The 19,126-nt window shown below is 48.2% G+C and overlaps 1 long non-coding RNA gene across 1 annotated transcript; it reads left to right on the top strand.

The window, feature by feature from the left end:
* The first annotated feature begins 2,242 nt into the window (after nucleotides 1-2,242).
* Nucleotides 2,243-18,906, top strand: LOC135568995 (uncharacterized). The gene is made up of 3 exons (XR_010462786.1): nucleotides 2,243-2,330; nucleotides 7,807-7,941; nucleotides 18,841-18,906. It is a non-coding gene; the product is annotated as an uncharacterized LOC135568995 (long non-coding RNA).
* The last annotated feature ends 220 nt before the right edge of the window (nucleotides 18,907-19,126 follow it).

Raw genomic sequence — 19,126 nt, 5'->3', positions numbered from 1 at the left:
GAGGAGGAGGAGAGAGAAGCTGTGAGGAGGAGGAGAGAGAAGCTGTGGGGAGGAGGAGGAGAGAGAAGCTGTGAGGAGGAGGAGAGAGAAGCTGTGAGGAGGAGGAGAGAGAAGCTGTGGGAGGAGGAGAGAGAAGCTGTGGGGAGGAGGAGAGAGAAGCTGTGAGGAGGAGGAGAGAGAAGCTGTGAGGAGGAGGAGAGAGAAGCTGTGAGGAGGAGGAGAGAGAAGCTGTGAGGAGGAGGAGAGAGAAGCTGTGAGGAGGAGGAGAGAGAGAAGCTGTGGGGAGGAGGAGGAGAGAGAGAAGCTGTGGGGAGGAGGATGAGAGAGAAGCTAGGATGAGGAGGAGAGAGAAGCTGTGGGGAGGAGGAGAGAGAAGCTGTGAGGAGGAGGAGAGAGAAGCTGTGGGGAGGAGGAGGAGAGAGAAGCTGTGAGGAGGAGGAGAGAGAAGCTGTGAGGAGGAGGAGAGAGAAGCTGTGAGGAGGAGCTGTGAGGAGGAGGAGAGAGAAGCTGTGGGGAGGAGGAGGAGAGAGAGGAGGAGCGAGAGAAGCTGTGGGGAGGAGAGAGAGAAGCTGTGGGGAGGAGAGAGAGAAGCTGTAGGGAGGAGGAGGGAGAGAAGGAGGGAAGCTGTGGGAGAGAAAGGGAGGGAGGTCAAGAGGGAAGCTGTGGGGGAGGAGGGAGAGAAGAGGGAAGCTGTGGGAGGAGGAGGAGATGAAGAGGGAAGCTGTGGGAGAGAAAGGAGGAGAGAAGAGGAAGCTGTGAGGAGGAGGAGATGAAGAGGGAAGCTGTGGGAGAGAAAGGAGGGAGATGAAGAGAGAAGCTGTGGGGAGAAAGGGAGGGAAGGGAGGAGGGAGGAGAGAAGCTGTGGGGGAGGGAGAAGCTGTGAAGGAGGAGATGAGAAGAGAAGCTGTGGGAGAGAAAGGGAGAGGGAGAAGAGGGAAGCTGTGGGAGAGAAAGGAGAGGGAGATGAAGAGGAAGCTGTGGGAGAGAAAGGGAGGGAGGTGAAGAGGGGAAGCTGTGGGAGAGAAAGGGAGGGAGGTGAAGAGAGAGAAGCTGTGGGGAGAGAAAGGGAGGGAGATGAAGAGAGGGAAGCTGTGGGGAGAGAAAGGGAGGGAGATGAAGAGGAAGCTGTGGGAGAGAAAGGGAGGGAGATGAAGAGAGAAGCTGTGGGGAGGTGAAGAGACATCTCTTGATTGGCTTACAGCAGCCAGTCACTGATCTGATAGGCTGTCAGGCTGTCTGTAGTGACATCTGTTTGGTTGACTGACAGTTGTCTGTTCTGTGTTTTTAGTCTTATGTGCCAAGAACCTTGCAAAGAAAGACTTCTTCCGTAAGTATCTCTGATCCCTCCTCTCTGTCTGTCTCCTTCTGTAAGTATCTCTGATCCCTCCTCTCTCTCTGTCTCCTTCTGTAAGTATCTCTGATCCCTCCTCTCTGTCTGTCTCCTTCTGTAAGTATCTCTGATCCCTCCTCTCTGTCTGTCTCCTTCTGTAAGTATCTCTGATCCCTCCTCTCTGTCTGTCTCCTTCTGTAAGTATCTCTGATCCCTCCTCTCTCTGTCTGTCTCCTTCTGTAAGTATCTCTGATCCCTCCTCTCTGTCTGTCTCCTTCTGTAAGTATCATTTACATCTGTCTCCTTCTAAGTCTGATCCCTCCTCTTGTCTGTCTCCTGTAGATCCTGATCCCTCCTCTCTGTCTGTCTCCTTCTGTAAGTATCTCTGATCCCTCCTCTCTGTCTGTCTCCTTCTGTAAGTATCTCTGATCCCTCCTCTCTGTCTGTCTCCTTCTGTAAGTATCTCTGATCCCTCCTCTCTGTCTGTCTCCTTCTGTAAGTATCTCTGATCCCTCCTCTCTGTCTGTCTCCTTCTGTAAGTATCTCTGATCCCTCCTCTCTGTCTGTCTCCTTCTGTAAGTATCTCTGATCCCTCCTCTCTGTCTGTCTCCTTCTGTAAGTATCTCTGATCCCTCCTCTCTGTCTGTCTCCTGTAAGTATCTCTGATCCCTCCTCTCTGTCTGTCTCCTTCTGTAAGTATCTCTGATCCCTCCTCTCTGTCTGGCTCCTTCCGTAAGTATCTCTGTCTCCATCTTTGTCTTTCTGTCTTCCTGATCCCTCTTTCACTTCTCCTTTATAACAAGTGTGTGTGTGTGTGTGTGTCTGTGTGTGTGTGTGTGTGTGTGTGTGTGTGTGTCTGTGTGTGTGTGTGTGTGATGTGTGTGTGTGTGTGTGAGGGTTGCCATTTTGCAAAGGTAGTGGTGGATGGATCAGGACAGTGTCATTCTACAGACACAGTGAAGAGCACTCTGGACCCCAAATGGAACCAACACTATGACCTGTGAGTAAACCCACTGAAACCCACTGCGGCACACTGAAACCCACCCAAACCCACTGAAACCCACTGCGGCACACTGAAACCCACCCAAACCCACTGAAACCCACTGCAACCCACTGAAACCCACACACCCACTGAAACCCACACACCCACTGAAACCCACTGAAACCCACTGCGGCCCACTGAAACCCACTGAAACCCACACACCCACTGAAACCCACTGAAACCCACACACCCACTGAAACCCACACACCCACTGAAACCCACTGAAACCCACTGCGGCCCACTGAAACCCACTGAAACCCACTGAAACCCACACACCCACTGAAACCCACTGAAACCCACTGAAACCCACACACCCACTGAAACCCACACACCCACTGAAACCCACTGAAACCCACTGAAACCCACACACCCACTGAAACCCACTGAAACCCATTGAAACCCACTGGAACCCACTGGAACCCACACACCCACTGAAACCCACTGGAACCCACACACCCACTGAAACCCACTGGAACCCACACACCCACTGAAACCCACTGGAACCCACACACCCACTGAAACCCACTGCGGCCCACTGAAACCCACTGACACCCACTGACACCCACTGAAACCCACTGAAACCCACTGAAACCCACTGAAACCCACTGCGGCACACTGAAACCCACTGAAACCCACTGAAACCCACTGCGGCACACTGAAACCCACTGAAACCCACTGAAACCCACACACCCACTGAAACCCACTGAAACCCACTGCGGCACACTGAAACCCACTGAAACCCACTGAAACCCACTGAAACCCACTGCGGCACACTGAAACCCACTGAAACCCACTGAAACCCACACACCCACTGAAACCCACTGAAACCCACTGAACAGCAAAATAAAGTTCTGATCCGGTTGATATCGTTCCTTTTTAAGCACTGAGACGGGTCAGAGAATTCAGGGCGGTCACAGTGGGCGTTGAGTTATTGAGCAAGAGGGGCTGATTTCATTTCCCTTCCATTGATGACTTGTTTATATTTTACTGCTCTCTCTTCTTGTCCGTTGTCTGTACCGTGCTGTGTTGTCATGTTGTGTTGTCATGTTGTGTTGCTACCGTGCTGTGTTGTCATTAGTTGTTGTCATGTTGTTGTGTTGCTACCATGTTGTTGTTGTGTTGCTAGCATGCTGTGTTGTCATGTTGTGTTGCTACCATGCTGTGTTGTCATGTTGCGTTGCTACCGTGCTGTGTTGTCAATAGTTGCTGCCATGTTGTTGTGTTGCTACCGTGCTGTGTTGTCATTAGTTGCTGCCATGTTGTTGTGTTGCTACCGTGCTGTGTTGTCATTAGTTGTTGTCATGTTGTTGTGTTGCTACCATGTTGTTGTTGTGTTGCTAGCATGCTGTGTTGCTACCATGTTGTTGTTGTGTTGCTAGCATGCTGTGTTGCTACCATGTTGTTGTGTTGTTGCTAGCATGCTGTGTTGCTACCATGTTGTTGTGTTGCTAGCATGCTGTGTTGCTACCATGTTGTTGTGTTGCTAGCATGCTGTGTTGCTACCATGTTGTTGTTGTGTTGCTAGCATGCTGTGTTGCTACCATGTTGTTGTTGTGTTGCTAGCACGCTGTGTTGCTACCATGTTGTTGTGTTGCTAGCATGCTGTGTTGCTACCATGTTGTTGTTGTGTTGCTAGCATGCTGTGTTGCTACCATGTTGTTGTGTTGCTAGCATGCTGTGTTGCTACCATGTTGTTGTGTTGTCTGTTCACCGAGGCAGCAGACGGTCTGTTCACCGAGGCGGCGGACGGTCTGTTCACCGAGGCGGCGGACGGTCTGTTCACCATGAGGCGCGGACCATGTCTGTTCACCGAGGCGGTTGGAGGTCTGTTCACCGAGGCGGCGGACGGTCTGTTCACCGAGGCGGCAGACGGTCTGTTCACCGAGGCGGCGACGGTCTGTTCACCGAGGCCAGAGCGGACGGTCTGTTCACCGAGGCGGAGACGGTCTGTTCACCGAGGCGGCAGACGGTCTGTTCACCGAGGCGGCAGACGGTCTGTTCACCGAGGCGGCGGACGGTCTGTTCACCGAGGCGGCAGACGGTCTGTTCACCGAGGCGGCAGACGGTCTGTTCACCGAGGCGGCAGACGGTCTGTTCACCGAGGCGGCAGACTGTCTGTTCACCGAGGCGGCAGACGGTCTGTTCCACCGAGGCGGCAGACTGTCTGTTCCACCGAGGCGGCAGACTGTCTGTTCCACCGAGGCGGCAGACTGTCTGTTCCACCGAGGCGGCGGACTGTCTGTTCCACCGAGGCGGCGGACGGTCTGTTCACCGAGGCGGCAGACGGCCTTCTGGAAGGTCTTCTAGCCTGTAGGGACATTGTTTTATGAACATAATGCACAGTTTCAACATTTCTACATGCCGTGAAGTTCAAATCAAATGTATTTGTCACCTGGTTAGCAGATGATAATGGTCACATGGTTAGCAGATGTTATTGGTCACATACACATGGTTAGCAGATGTTAATGGTCACATGGTTAGCAGATGTTAATGGTCACCTGGTTAGCAGATGTTAATGGTCACATACACATGGTTAGCAGATGTTAATGGTCACATGGTTAGCAGATGTTAATGGTCACATACACATGGTTAGCAGATGGTAATGGTCACATGGTTAGCAGATGTTAATGGTCACATGGTTAGCAGATGTTAATGGTCACATGGTTAGCAGATGTTAATGGTCACATGGTTAGCAGATGTTATTGGTCACATACACATGGTTAGCAGATGTTAATGGTCACATACACATGGTTAGCAGATGTTAATGGTCACATACAGGTTATGTTAATGGTCACATGGTTAGCAGATGTTAATGGTCACATACACATGGTTAGCAGATGGTAATGGTCACATGGTTAGCAGATGTTAATGGTCACATGGTTAGCAGATGTTAATGGTCACATGGTTAGCAGATGTTAATGGTCACATGGTTAGCAGATGTTAATGGTCACATACACATGGTTAGCAGATGTTAATGGTCACATGGTTAGCAGATGTTAATGGTCACATGGTTAGCAGATGTTAATGGTCACATGGTTAGCAGATGTTAATGGTAACATGGTTAGCAGATGTTAATGGTCACATGGTTAGCAGATGTTAATGGTCACATGGTTAGCAGATGTTAATGGTCACATGGTTAGCAGATGTTAATGGTCACATGGTTAGCAGATGTTAATGGTCACATGGTTAGCAGATGTTAATGGTCACATGGTTAGCAGATGTTAATGGTCACATACACATGGTTAGCAGATGTTAATGGTCACATACACATGGTTAGCAGATGTTAATGGTCACATGGTTAGCAGATGTTAATGGTCACATGGTTAGCAGATGTTAATGGTCACATGGTTAGCAGATGTTAATGGTCACATGGTTAGCAGATGTTAATGGTCACATGGTTAGCAGATGTTAATGGTCACATGGTTAGCAGATGTTAATGGTCACATGGTTAGCAGATGTTAATGGTCACATGGTTAGCAGATGTTAATGGTCACATGGTTAGCAGATGATAATGGTCACATGGTTAGCAGATGTTATTGGTAACATGGTTACCAGATGTTAATGGTCACATGGTTAGCAGATGATAATGGTCACATGGTTAGCAGATGTTATTGGTAACATGGTTACCAGATGTTAATGGTAACATGGTTAGCAGATGTTAATAGTCACATACACATGGTTAGCAGATGTTAATGGTCACATACACATGGTTAGCAGATGGTAATGGTCACATGGTTAGCAGATGTTAATGGTCACCTGGTTAGCAGATGTTAATAGTCACATACACATGGTTAGCAGATGTTAATGGTCACATGGTTAGCAGATGATAATGGTCACATGGTTAGCAGATGTTAATGGTCACATGGTTAGCAGATGTTAATGGTCACATGGTTAGCAGATGATAATGGTCACATGGTTAGCAGATGTTAATGGTCACATACACATGGTTAGCAGATGTTATTGGTCACATACACATGGTTAGCAGATGATAATGGTCACATGGTTAGCAGATGTTAATGGTCACATGGTTACCAGATGTTAATGGTCACATGGTTAGCAGATTTTAATGGTCACATGGTTAGCAGATGTTAATGGTCACATGGTTAGCAGATGTTAATGGTCACATGGTTACCAGATGTTAATGGTCACATGGTTAGCAGATGTTAATGGTCACATGGTTAGCAGATGTTAATGGTCACATGGTTAGCAGATGTTAATGGTCACATGGTTAGCAGATGTTAATGGTCACATGGTTAGCAGATGTTAATGGTCACATGGTTAGCAGATGTTAATGGTCACATGGTTAGCAGATGTTATTGGTCACATACACATGGTTGGCAGATGTTAATGGTCACATGGTTAGCAGATGTTAATGGTCACATGGTTAGCAGATGTTATTGGTCACATACACATGGTTGGCAGATGTTAATGCGAGCGTAGCGAAATGCTTGTGCTTCTAGTTCCGACAATGCAGTAATGCTGTTACATTGTAACAACCAAACCAGCAACTTACCGTGGCTCCTTGCAGCCACAAGGTCATTTTGACGCTGCGCCCGTTGACCAGGTGGTCATCCTGCCACTCAGTCTCCTCGTGGAGAAATGTAATCGGCCACCAGGTGGTCATCCTGCCACTCAGTCTCCTCGTGGAGAAATGTAATCGGCCACCAGGTGGTCATCCTGCCACTCAGTCTCCTCGTGGAGAAATGTAATCGGCCACCAGGTGGTCATCCTGCCACTCAGTCTCCTCGTGGAGAAATGTAATCGGCCACCAGGTGGTCATCCTGCCACTCAGTCTCCTCGTGGAGAAATGTAATCGGCCACCAGGTGGTCATCCTGCCACTCAGTCTCCTCGTGGAGAAATGTAATCGGCCACCAGGTGGTCAGTCTCCTCGTGGAGAAATGTAATCGGCCACCAGGTGGTCAGTCTCCTAGTGGAGAAATGTAATCGGCCACCAGGTGGTCAGTCTCCTAGTGGAGAAATGTAATCGGCCACCAGGTGGTCATCCTACCACTCAGTCTCCTAGTGGAGAAATGTAATCGGCCACCAGGTGGTCATCCTATCTCTGTCTCCTCGTGGAGAAATGTAATCGGCCACCAGGTGGTCATCCTACCACTCAGTCTCCTCGTGGAGAAATGTAATCGGCCACCAGGTGGTCAGTCTCCTCGTGGAGAAATGTAATCGGCCACCATGTGGTCATCCTGCCACTCAGTCTCCTAGTGGAGAAATGTAATCGGCCACCAGGTGGTCATCCTGCCACTCAGTCTCCTCGTGGAGAAATGTAATCGGCCACCAGGTGGTCATCCTGCCACTCAGTCTCCTCGTGGAGAAATGTAATCGGCCACCAGGTGGTCATCTCCTCGTGGCGTCCAAAAATCGTTTTACCAGGTTTGTTATGTTATGAAACCTCAATCCTGACCCGTGTGTAATGGTCAGGTACATAGGGAAGACAGACTCCATCACCATCAGTGTGTGGAACCATAAGAAGATCCACAAGCGGCAGGGCGCCAGTCTTCCTGGGCTGCATACGACTGCTGGCTAACTCCATCAGCAGACTGAAAGATACTGGCTGTAAGAGACACACACACACACACACACACACAGGCTGCATGTAATCGACTGCTGGCTAACTCCATCAGCAGACTGAAAGATACGGGCTGTAAGAGACACACACACACACACACACACACACACACACACACACACACACACACACACACAGGCTGCATACGACTGCTGGCTAACTCCATCAGCAGACTGAAAGATACTGGCTGTAAGAGACACACACACACACACACACACACACACACACAGGCTGCATACGACTGCTGGCTAACTCCATCAGCAGACTGAAAGATACTGGCTGTAAGAGACACACACACACACACACACACACACACACAGGCTGCATCACTGGCTAACTCCATCAGCAGACTGAAAGATACTGGCTGTAAGAGACACACACACACACACACAGGCTGCATGGTCTGCTGGCTAACTCCATCAGCAGACTGAAAGATACGGGCTGTAAGACACACACACACACACACACACGCACACACACACACACAGGCTGCATACGACTGCTGGCTAACTCCATCAGCAGACTGAAAGATACTGGCTGTAAGAGACACACACACACACACACACACACACACACAGGCTGCATACGACTGCTGGCTAACTCCATCAGCAGACTGAAAGATACTGGCTGTAAGAGACACACACACACACACAGGCTGCATACGACTGCTGGCTAACTCCATCAGCAGACTGAAAGATACGGGGCTGTAAGAGACACACACACACACACACACACACAGGCTGCATACGACTGCTGGCTAACTCCATCAGCAGACTGAAAGATACTGGCTGTAAGAGACACACACACACACACACAGGCTGCATACGACTGCTGGCTAACTCCATCAGCAGACTGAAAGATACTGGCTGTAAGAGACACACACACACACACACACACACACACAGGCTGCATACAGACTGCTGGCTAACTCCATCAGCAGACTGAAAGATACGGGCTGTAAGAGACACACACACACACACACACACACACACACACACACACAGGCTGTATACGACTGCTGGCTAACTCCATCAGCAGACTGAAAGATACTGGCTGTAAGAGACACACACACACACACACACACACACACACACACACACACACACACAGGCTGCATACGACTGCTGGCTAACTCCATCAGCAGACTGAAAGATACTGGCTGTAAGAGACACACACACACACACACACACAGGCTGCATACGACTGCTGGCTAACTCCATCAGCAGACTGAAAGATACGGGCTGTAAGAGACACACACACACACACACACACACACACACACACATGTTACACACACAGGCTGCATACGACTGCTGGCTAACTCCATCAGCAGACTAAAAGACACGGGCTGTAAGAGACACACACACACACACACAGGCTGCATACGACTGCTGGCTAACTCCATCAGCAGACTGAAAGATACGGGCTGTAAGAGACACACACACACACACACACACACACACACAGGCTGCATACGACTGCTGGCTAACTCCATCAGCAGACTGAAAGATACGGGCTGTAAGAGACACACACACACACACACACACACACACACACACACACAGGCTGCATACGACTGCTGGCTAACTCCATCAGCAGACTGAAAGATACGGGCTGTAAGAGACACACACACACACACACACACACAGGCTGCATACGACTGCTGGCTAACTCCATCAGCAGACTGAAAGATACTGGCTGTAAGAGACACACACACACACACACACACACACACACACACACACACACACAGGCTGCATACGACTGCTGGCTAACTCCATCAGCAGACTGAAAGATACGGGCTGTAAGAGACACACACACACACACACACACACACACACACACACACACACACACAGGCTGCATACGACTGCTGGCTAACTCCATCAGCAGACTGAAAGATACTGGCTGTAAGAGACACACACACACACACACACACACACACACTGACCATACCAGCTGCAACAGAGCAGTACCTCCTCCTCCATACAGCTAGACTGACCATAACAGCTGAAACAGAGCAGTACCTTCTCCTCCAGACAGCTAGACTGACCATAACAGCTGAAACAGAGCAGTACCTTCTCCTCCATACAGCTAGACTGACCATAACAGCTGAAACAGAGCAGTACCTTCTCCTCCATACAGCTAGACTGACCATAACAGCTGAAACAGAGCAGTACCTTCTCCTCCAGACAGCTAGACTGACCATAACAGCTGAAACAGAGCAGTACCTTCTCCTCCAGACAGCTAGACTGACCATACCAGCTGAAACAGAGCAGTACCTTCTCCTCCAGACAGCTAGACTGACCATACCAGCTGAAACAGAGCAGTACCTTCTCCTCCAGACAGCTAGACTGACCATACCAGCTGAAACAGAGCAGTACCTCCTCCAGACAGCTAGACTGACCATACCAGCTGAAACAGAGTAGTACCTTCTCCATACAGCTAGACTGACCATACCAGCTGAAACAGAGCAGTACCTTCTCCTCCAGACAGCTAGACTGACCATAACAGCTGAAACAGAGCAGTACCTTCTCCATACAGCTAGACTGACCATACCAGCTGAAACAGAGCAGTACCTTCTCCTCCAGACAGCTAGACTGACCATACCAGCTGAAACAGAGCAGTACCTTCTCCAGACAGCTAGACTGACCATACCAGCTGAAACAGAGCAGTACCTTCTCCATACAGCTAGACTGACCATACCAGCTGAAACAGAGCAGTACCTTCTCCTCCATACAGCTAGACTGACCATAACAGCTGAAACAGAGCAGTACCTTCTCCATACAGCTAGACTGACCATACCAGCTGAACAGAGCAGTACCTTCTCCAGACAGCTAGACTGACCATACCAGCTGAAACAGAGCAGTACCTTCTCCTCCATACAGCTAGACTGACCATACCAGCTGAAACAGAGCAGTACCTTCTCCAGACAGCTAGACTGACCATACCAGCTGAACAGAGCAGTACCTTCTCCATACAGCTAGACTGACCATACCAGCTGAAACAGAGCAGTACCTTCTCCTCCATACAGCTAGACTGACCATACCAGCTGAACAGAGCAGTACCTTCTCCAGACAGCTAGACTGACCATAACAGCTGAAACAGAGCAGTACCTTCTCCTCCAGACAGCTAGACTGACCATAACAGCTGAAACAGAGCAGTACCTTCTCCTCCATACAACTAGACTGACCATACCAGCTGAAACAGAGCAGTACCTTCTCCTCCATACAGCTAGACTGACCATACCAGCTGAAACAGAGCAGTACCTTCTCCAGACAGCTAGACTGACCATAACAGCTGAAACAGAGCAGTACCTTCTCCATACAGCTAGACTGACCATACCAGCTGAAACAGAGCAGTACCTTCTCCAGACAGCTAGACTGACCATAACAGCTGAAACAGAGCAGTACCTTCTCCTCCATACAGCTAGACTGACCATACCAGCTGAAACAGAGCAGTACCTTCTCCTCCAGACAGCTAGACTGACCATACCAGCTGAAACAGAGCAGTACCTTCTCCAGCCAGCTAGACTGACCATACCAGCTGAAACAGAGCAGTACCTTCTCCAGACAGCTAGACTGACCATAACAGCTGAAACAGAGCAGTACCTTCTCCTCCATACAGCTAGACTGACCATACCAGCTGAAACAGAGCAGTACCTTCTCCTCCATACAGCTAGACTGACCATAACAGCTGAAACAGAGCAGTACCTTCTCCTCCATACAGCTAGACTGACCATACCAGCTGAAACAGAGCAGTACCTTCTCCTCCATACAGCTAGACTGACCATAACAGCTGAAACAGAGCAGTACCTTCTCCTCCATACAGCTAGACTGACCATACCAGCTGAAACAGAGCAGTACCTTCTCCATACAGCTAGACTGACCATACCAGCTGAAACAGAGCAGTACCTTCTCCTCCATACAGCTAGACTGACCATAACAGCTGAAACAGAGCAGTACCTTCTCCTCCATACAGCTAGACTGACCATAACAGCTGAAACAGAGCAGTACCTTCTCCTCCAGACAGCTAGACTGACCATAACAGCTGAAACAGAGCAGTACCTTCTCCTCCAGACAGCTAGACTGACCATACCAGCTGAAACAGAGCAGTACCTTCTCCTCCAGACAGCTAGACTGACCATACCAGCTGAAACAGAGCAGTACCTTCTCCTCCATACAGCTAGACTGACCATAACAGCTGAAACAGAGCAGTACCTTCTCCTCCATACAGCTAGACTGACCATACCAGCTGAAACAGAGCAGTACCTTCTCCATACAGCTAGACTGACCATAACAGCTGAAACAGAGCAGTACCTTCTCCTCCATACAGCTAGACTGACCATAACAGCTGAAACAGAGCAGTACCTTCTCCTCCAGACAGCTAGACTGACCATACCAGCTGAAACAGAGCAGTACCTTCTCCAGACAGCTAGACTGACCATACCAGCTGAAACAGAGCAGTACCTTCTCCAGACAGCTAGACTGACCATAACAGCTGAAACAGAGCAGTACCTCCTCCATACAGCTAGACTGACCATAACAGCTGAAACAGAGCAGTACCTTCTCCTTACAGCTAGACTGACCATACCAGCTGAAACAGAGCAGTACCTTCTCCTCCAGACAGCTAGACTGACCATGACAGCTGAAACAGAGCAGTACCTTCTCCTCCAGACAGCTAGACTGACCATAACAGCTGAAACAGAGCAGTACCTTCTCCTCCATACAGCTAGACTGACCATACCAGCTGAAACAGAGCAGTACCTCCTCCAGACAGCTAGACTGACCATACCAGCTGAAACAGAGCAGTGACAGCTAGACTGACCATACCAGCTGAAACAGAGCAGTACCTTCTCCTCCATACAGCTAGACTGACCATACCAGCTGAAACAGAGCAGTACCTTCTCCATACAGCTAGACTGACCATAACAGCTGAAACAGAGCAGTACCTTCTCCTCCAGACAGCTAGACTGACCATAACAGCTGAAACAGAGCAGTACCTTCTCCATACAGCTAGACTGACCATACCAGCTGAAACAGAGCAGTACCTTCTCCATACAGCTAGACTGACCATAACAGCTGAAACAGAGCAGTACCTCCTCCAGACAGCTAGACTGACCATACCAGCTGAAACAGAGCAGTACCTTCTCCTCCATACAGCTAGACTGACCTAACAGCTGAAACAGAGCAGTACCTTCTCCTCCATACAGCTAGACTGACCATAACAGCTGAAACAGAGCAGTACCTTCTCCATACAGCTAGACTGACCATACCAGCTGAAACAGAGCAGTACCTTCTCCTCCATTCAGCTAGACTGGCCATACCAGCTGAAACAGAGCAGTACCTTCTCCATACAGCTAGACTGACCATAACAGCTGAAACAGAGCAGTACCTTCTCCAGACAGCTAGACTGACCATAACAGCTGAAACAGAGCAGTACCTTCTCCTCCATACAGCTAGACTGACCATAACAGCTGAAACAGAGCAGTACCTTCTCCTCCAGACAGCTAGACTGACCATAACATCTGAAACAGAGCAGTACCTTCTCCTCCAGACAGCTAGACTGACCATAACAGCTGAAACAGAGCAGTACCTTCTCCTCCATACAGCTAGACTGACCATACCAGCTGAAACAGAGCAGTACCTTCTCCAGACAGCTAGACTGACCATAACAGCTGAAACAGAGCAGTACCTTCTCCTCCAGACAGCTAGACTGACCATACCAGCTGAAACAGAGCAGTACCTTCTCCATACAGCTAGACTGACCATACCAGCTGAAACAGAGCAGTACCTTCTCCTCCATACAGCTAGACTGACCATACCAGCTGAAACAGAGCAGTACCTTCTCCATACAGCTAGACTGACCATACCAGCTGAAACAGAGCAGTACCTTCTCCTCCATACAGCTAGACTGACCATAACAGCTGAAACAGAGCAGTACCTTCTCCTCCATACAGCTAGACTGACCATAACAGCTGAAACAGAGCAGTACCTTCTCCAGACAGCTAGACTGACCATAACAGCTGAAACAGAGCAGTACCTTCTCCTCCAGACAGCTAGACTGACCATAACAGCTGAAACAGAGCAGTACCTCCTCCATACAGCTAGACTGACCATAACAGCTGAAACAGAGCAGTACCTTCTCCTCCAGACAGCTAGACTGACCATAACAGCTGAAACAGAGCAGTACCTTCTTCTCCATACAGCTAGACTGACCATACCAGCTGAAACAGAGCAGTACCTTCTCCATACAGCTAGACTGACCATACCAGCTGAAACAGAGCAGTACCTTCTCCTCCATACAGCTAGACTGACCATACCAGCTGAAACAGAGCAGTACCTTCTCCTCCATTCAGCTAGACTGACCATACCAGCTGAAACAGAGCAGTACCTTCTCCATACAGCTAGACTGGCCATACCAGCTGAAACAGAGCAGTACCTTCTCCTCCATACAGCTAGACTGACCATACCAGCTGAAACAGAGCAGTACCTCCTCCAGACAGCTAGACTGACCATACCAGCTGAAACAGAGCAGTACCTTCTCCATACAGCTAGACTGGCCATACCAGCTGAAACAGAGCAGTACCTCCTCCATTCAGCTAGACTGACCATACCAGCTGAAACAGAGCAGTACCTTCTCCATACAGCTAGACTGGCCATACCAGCTGAAACAGAGCAGTACCTTCTCCTCCAGACAGCTAGACTGACCATAACAGCTGAAACAGAGCAGTACCTTCTCCTCCATACAGCTAGACTGACCATAACAGCTGAAACAGAGCAGTACCTTCTCCTCCATACAGCTAGACTGACCATACCAGCTAGAGGCTAGAGCTCTGTACTGTACATACCAGCTGAAACAGAGCAGGAGCTTGCTAGCTCTTTGCCCTGGTACTAGAGGCTCTGTACTGTACATACCAGCTGAAACAGAGCAGGAGCTTGCTAGCTCTTTGCCCTGGTACTAGAGGCTCTGTACTGTACATACCAGCTGAAACAGAGCAGTAGCTTGCTAGCTCTTTGCCCTGGTACTAGAGGCTCTGTACTGTACATACCAGCTGAAACAGAGCAGGAGCTTGCTAGCTCTTTGCCCTGGTACTAGAGGCTCTGTACTGTACATACCAGCTGAAACAGAGCAGGAGCTTGCTAGCTCTTTGCCCTGGTACTAGAGGCTCTGTACTGTACATACAGTGCCTTGCGAAAGTATTCGGCCCCCTTGAACTTTGCGACCTTTTGCCACATTTCAGGCTTCAAACATAAAGATATAAAACTGTATTTTTTTGTGAAGAATCAACAACAAGTGGGACACAATCATGAAGTGGAACATTTATTGGATATTTCAAACTTTTTTAACAAATCAAAAACTGAAAAATTGGGCGTGCAAAATTATTCAGCCCCCTTAAGTTAATACTTTGTAGCGCCACCTTTTGCTGCGATTACAGCTGTAAGTCGCTTGGGGTATGTCTCTATCAGTTTTGCACATCGAGAGACTGACATTTTTTGTCATATGGTCAGATGAAACCAAAATATAACTTTTTGGTAAAACCCCAACTCGTCGTGTTTGGAGAACAAAGAATGCTGAGTTGCATCCAAAACACCATACCTACTGTGAAGCATGGGGATGGAAACATCATGCTGGGGCTGTTTTTCTGCAAAGAACCAGGACAACTGATCCGGGGAAAGAATGAATGGGACCATGTATCGGAGATTTTGAGTGAAAACCTCCTTCCATCAGCAAGGGCATTGAATATGAAACGTGGCTGGGTCTTTCAGCATGACAATGATCCCAAACACCCGCCGGGGCAAGAGGAGTAGCATTTCAAGATCCTGGAGTGGCCCAGTCTCCAGATCTCAACCCCATAGAAACTTCTCCAGAAGTTCAGTGAGGATCTCTGAATGATTAATAATAATAAACCCCAGGAAGAGTAGCTGCTGCCTTGGCAGGAACTAATGGGGATCCATAATAAACCCCAGGAAGAGTAGCTGCTGCCTTGGCAGGAACTAATGGGGATCCATAATAAACCCCAGGAAGAGTAGCTGCTGCCTTGGCAGCCCCTAATGGGGATCCATAATAAACCCCAGGAAGAGTAGCTGCTGCCTTGGCAGGAACTAATGGGGATCCATAATAAACCCCAGGAAGAGTAGCTGCTGCCTTGGCAGGAACTAATGGGGATCCATAATAAACCCCAGGAAGAGTAGCAGCTGCCTTGGCAGGAACTAATGGGGATCCATAATAAACCCCAGGAAGAGTAGCTGCTGCCTTGGCAGGAACTAATGGGGATCCATAATAAACCCCAGGAAGAGTAGCTGCTGCCTTGGCAGGAACTAATGGGGATCCATAATAAACCCCAGGAAGAGTAGCTGCTGCCTTGGCAGCCCCTAATGGGGATCCATAATAAACCCCAGGAGGAGTAGCTGCTGCCTTGGCAGCCCCTAATGGGGATCCATAATAAACCCCAGGAAGAGTAGCTGCTGCCTTGGCAGGAACTAATGGGGATCCATAATAAACCCCAGGAAGAGTTGCTGCTGCCTTGGCAGGAACTAATGGGGATCCATAATAAACCCCAGGAGGAGTAGCTGCTGCCTTGGCAGCCCCTAATGGGGATCCATAATAAACCCCAGGAATAGTAGCTGCTGCCTTGACAGGAACTAATGGGGATCCATAATAAACCCCAGGAAGAGTAGCTGTTGCCTTGGCAGGAACTAATGGGGATCCATAATAAACCCCAGGAAGAGTAGCTGCTGCCTTGGCAGGAACTAATGGGGATCCATAATAAACCCCAGGAAGAGTAGCTGTTGCCTTGGCAGGAACTAATGGGGATCCATAATAAACCCCATGAAGAGTAGCTGCTGCCTTGGCAGGAACTAATGGGGATCCATAATAAACCCCATGAAGAGTAGCTGCTGCCTTGGCAGGAACTAATGGGGATCCATAATAAACCCCAGGAAGAGTAGCAGCTGCCTTGGCAGGAACTAATGGGGATCCATAATAAACCCCATGAAGAGTAGCTGCTGCCTTGGCAGGAACTAATGGGGATCCATAATAAACCCCATGAAGAGTAGCTGCTGCCTTGGCAGGAACTAATGGGGATCCATAATAAACCCCAGGAAGAGTAGCAGCTGCCTTGGCAGGAACGAATGGGGATCCATAATAAACCCCAGGAAGAGTAACTGCTGCCTTGGCAGGAACTAATGGGGATCCATAATAAACCCCAGGAAGAGTAGCTGCTGCCTTGGCAGGAACTAATGGGGATCCATAATAAATACAATCCAAGTTGTGGAAACATCAAGGATGATCAATGGAAACAGGATGCACCTGAGCTCAGTTTTGAGTCTCATAGAAAATGGTCTGAATACTTATGTAAATAAGGTATTCCTGTTCAGAATTTGTAAAAATGTTTTTTTTTAAGTTTTGTTTTGCCAATATAGGGCATCATTATGGGGTATTGTGATGTCATTATGGGGTATTGTGATGTCATTATGGGGTATTGTGATGTCATTATGGGGTATTGTGATGTCATTATGGGGTATTGTGATGTCATTATGGGGTATTGTGATGTCATTATGGGGTATTGTGATGTCATTATGGGGTATTGTGATGTCATTATGGGGTATTGTGATGTCATTATGGGGTATTGTGATGTCATTATGGGGTAGTGTGATGTCATTATGGGGTATTGTGATGTCATTATAGGGTATTGTGATGTCATTATGGGGTAGTGTGATGTCATTATGGGGTATTGTGATGTCATTATAGGGTATTGTGATGTCATTATGGGGTATTGTGATGTCATTATGGGGTATTGTGATGTCATTATGGGGTATTGTGATGTCATTATGGGGTATTGTGATGTCATTATAGGGTATTGTGATGTCATTATGGGGTATTGTGATGTCATTATAGGGTATTGTGATGTCATTATAGGGTATTGTGATGTCATTATGGGGTATTGTGATGTCATTATGGGGTATTGTGATGTCATTATGGGGTATTGTGATGTCATTATGGGGTATTGTGTGTAGATTGATGAGGGCTTTATTTGATCAATTTTAGAATAAGGCTGTAATGTAACCACATTTGGGAAAGTGAAGGGGACTGACAAATATCAGTTTTATTAGGTACCAAAAGTGTCCAAAACATGTTCAGACCTTTACTGCCGATGGCAGTTACAACGGGGGGGCTTTAGTTATGTTAGCAGATTGACATGTTCTGGCATGGATCTGTAGCACACGGGTACACTACAAACTCCACTCAATTCAAGGGCTTTATTGGCATGGGAAACATGTGTTAACATTGCCAAAGCAAGTGAGGTAGATAATATATAAAGTGAAATAAACAATAAAAATTAACAGTAGACATCACACATACAGAAGTTTCAAAACAATAAAGACATTACAAATGTCATATTATATATATACAGTGTTTTAACAATGTACAAATGGTTAAAGGACACAAGATAAAATAAATAAGCATAGATATAAGCATAGATATCACTCTCTCTCTCTCTCTCTCTCTCTGTCTCCTCTCTCTCTCTCTGTCTCTCTGTCTCTCTCTCTGTCTCTCTCTGTCTCTCTCTCTCTCTGTCTCTCTGTCTCTCTGTCTCTCTCTCTCTCTCTGTCTCCTCTCTCTCTCTCTGTCTCCTCTCTCTCTCTGTCTCTCTGTCTCTCTCTCTCTCTCTCTGTCTGTCTCTCTCTCTCTGTCTCTGTCTCTGTCTCTCTCTCTCTCTCTGTCTCCTCTCTGTCTCTCTGTCTCTCTCTCTCTCTCTCTCTCTCTCTGTCTCTCTCTCTCTCTGTCTCTCTCTCTCTCTCTCTGTGTGTGTCTCTCTCTCTATCTCTCTCTCCGTCTCTCTCTCTCTGTCTCTCTCTCTCTGTCTCTCTCTCTCTCTCCAGACCAGCGGTTGGATCTGTGTAAGCTGAATCCATCAGACAGTGATGCAGTACGGGGACAGATTGTAGGTAAGACTGACTGAACACAGGGTTTCCGTGGTGCCGGACAACATGACAGATTTTAATTTGCCCATATTAATTTATTAAGGATCCACATTAGGGGTCCCAAACACATTTAGTTGTATTCTTTATTTAACGAGGCAAGTCGGTTAAGGACAAATTCTTAATTACAAGGACGGCTAAACCTGGACGACGCTGGGTCGGATGTGATACAGCCCGGATTCGAACC

The sequence above is a fragment of the Oncorhynchus nerka genome, unplaced genomic scaffold (assembly GCF_034236695.1).
Source record: "Oncorhynchus nerka isolate Pitt River unplaced genomic scaffold, Oner_Uvic_2.0 unplaced_scaffold_1269, whole genome shotgun sequence".
NCBI lineage: Eukaryota > Metazoa > Chordata > Actinopteri > Salmoniformes > Salmonidae > Oncorhynchus > Oncorhynchus nerka.
This window is presented reverse-complemented; position numbering and strand designations above follow the sequence as displayed.